The sequence below is a fragment of the Lepisosteus platostomus genome, chromosome 5, assembly GCF_059453375.1.
Source record: "Lepisosteus platostomus isolate fLepPlt1 chromosome 5, fLepPlt1.hap1, whole genome shotgun sequence".
NCBI classification, from domain to species: Eukaryota; Metazoa; Chordata; class Actinopteri; order Semionotiformes; family Lepisosteidae; genus Lepisosteus; species Lepisosteus platostomus.
The window spans coordinates 68,130,663-68,133,162 of NC_142615.1; the positions used below are offsets into that span (position 1 = coordinate 68,130,663).

At 42.6% G+C, this 2,500-nt stretch overlaps 3 protein-coding genes and 1 pseudogene across 11 annotated transcripts in view; 2 read left to right on the forward strand and 2 right to left on the reverse strand.

Moving 5' to 3' along the window:
• The window catches only part of LOC148671859 (GTPase IMAP family member 8-like), a 372,703-nt gene that overhangs the window by 307,820 nt on the left and 62,383 nt on the right, over nt 1-2,500 (forward strand). The gene's annotated exons all lie outside the window — the stretch shown is intronic.
• The window catches only part of LOC148671865 (uncharacterized), a 297,768-nt gene that overhangs the window by 193,741 nt on the left and 101,527 nt on the right, over nt 1-2,500 (reverse strand). The window lies entirely within an intron of this gene.
• LOC148671872 (uncharacterized) overlaps nt 1-2,500 on the forward strand; it is a 183,987-nt pseudogene that overhangs the window by 96,542 nt on the left and 84,945 nt on the right. The gene's annotated exons all lie outside the window — the stretch shown is intronic.
• Nucleotides 1-2,500, reverse strand: part of LOC148671873 (uncharacterized) — a 641,462-nt gene that overhangs the window by 77,596 nt on the left and 561,366 nt on the right. The gene's annotated exons all lie outside the window — the stretch shown is intronic.

Here is a 2,500-nt window from a genome sequence, read left to right on the forward strand (position 1 = left end):
ATACAAGAGTGTGATCCCTTCCTGATGAACATCTGGGATGAAAACGAGTGCGACTCAACCTATACCTCTGACGACGAGTCCACTATTCATCCTCAGGAAGATGAAGACAACAACTCAGAGAGTGACGAATCACTCGATAAACCAGCTTTCCCTAACGGCTCAAACAACCTACCAATTACAATACTACTACCACATGATGACCAGACGTGTGCCATCTGCAAAGAAAGAATCGGAAGACCCAGATTGGCACAACAACATTACATCAAAAAACACAACGAGGTATCACTAGAATACCAATGCTCCAAATGCAAAATAACCAACAAAAACCTCCACTCTATTCAGTGTCATCTCCCCAAATGTAAGGGGGAAACCGATAAAGCAACCAAAGAGAACGAGGGCAAATGGAAGTGCGACATCTGCAACTCAAACTTCCTAACAAAATCCTAACAAAATCCGGGCTATCCCAACATAAAAGGCACGCCCACCCTGACACCAGAAATGATGAACGAATCACAGAACTTAACACAACCAAGAACAGAGATGCCAGCAAAATCTGGACAGAAGACGAACTAACAAAACAAAAATCACTAGAAACAAAATACAAAGGGGCCAAAAACATTAACCAGCTCATTGCACAAGAGCTGGGTACAAAAAACAACAAACAAGTGGGTGAAAAAAGACGACCTGCAAGAAGCAGAAAACCCCTTGTAAATCAAGCAGCAAGTGACAAACCAGACCCACCAGCTGCCAGACTAAGAACAGCGAAACCCCCAACATATGCCAAAAGAACAGGCATTAGATCTAAATTAAAAAGACTTTCCAAAGACTTAATTAACAGTGAGGAAACTGAACCGGCACTAAAAGAGGCTATCTGCGCTGATAACAAAGACTCAACAACCATCAAACAATTAATCGAAATCGCCTCCGATAAACTACTGCAGACATTAAAACCCAAAAAGTCAGCAGTAAACAAAAAGAACAAAAAAACCTCCGAACACCACAAGGGCAAAGAATGGTCTTGGACTAGAAAGAGGGCGAACAAAAGGAGGATATATAAGTATCACCAATCCCTTTACAACAAAAACAAATCGAAGCTGGCATCCCTGATCCTTGACGGGGCCGAAAATGCAACGTAAAATCAATATTGAGGAAATCTACTCCTCATACAAAAAGAAGTGGGAGGAACACACAGCATTCCCCGGCCTGAATGGCTTCACATCCAAAGGCAGAGCCGACAACGAAGTCTTTGAATCCCTGATCAGTGAAGAAGGAATACAAGAGAATATAAAAGCAATAAAAAGGACATCCGCACCAGGCCCGGACAACATTGACTGGCATGCAATACAAGAACTGGAAAGTGATGGGATGACACTATTCCAACTATTCAACCTATGGCTGATCACAGGCCATATCCCCAACAAATTGAAGCAATGCAAAACAATTCTAATACCAAAGACATCCGACGAAAAGAGTCTAGAAGATATCGGGAACTGGAGACCAATTACCATCGGGTCAATGCTATTAAGACTCTTCTCAAGAATCATCACAAAACGCCTCGAAAAAGCCTGCCCGATTAATCAAAGACAAAGAGGCTTCATCGAAGCCTCTGGTTGCTCTGAAAACCTAGCAACCCTACAATACCTATTAGAAAACGCCAAAAAATCCCATAAACAAATTGCAGTGGTTTTCATTGATATTGCGAAAGCATTCGACTCTGTATCTCATGACCACATCTTCCAGGTACTGAAACAAAAAGAACTGAACAACCATATAATAAACCTAATTGAGGACTCATACCAAGACTGTAGAACCATAATAAAAACCGAAAACCAGTCCTCAAACGAAATTTTCATCAAAGTAGGAGTTAAGCAAGGGGATCCCATGTCACCCATACTCTTCAACCTTGCAATGGATCCTTTGATCAATGCCCTGGAGGAACTTGGATGCGGTTTCAAAACCGCAGCAGGCAACATATCAACTCTGGCGTTTGCCGACGACCTGGTCCTGCTGAGCGACAACTGGGAAGGGATGAAAAACAACATCAACATCCTAGAAGACTTCTGCGCACAAACAGGCCTGATGGTCCAAGCAAAAAAATGCCACGGGTTCCTAATCTCACCTACCAAAGACTCCTACGTCATCAACAATTGCGAGGACTGGTCCATCAACGACAACAAATTACACATGATTACTCCCACAGAATCCGAAAAATATCTAGGACTCAAAATCAGCCCATGGACTACAGCAAAACAACCAGAAGCAGCAAATCTATTACAAAATTGGATTCAAAAGATTGACAAAGCGCCTCTGAAACCGCTAATCTACTCCAGCGCAAGAGATGGGGGACTGGGCATAATCAAGTTAGCCAGCCTGATACCATCGATCCAAATAAGAAGACTGCAACGCATGGCAATGTCATCAGACGCCACCATAAGTTCACTAATGCAAACCAATGAAATCCAAGAAAAATTCCAAAAACTATGGACACAAGCTGGAGGAG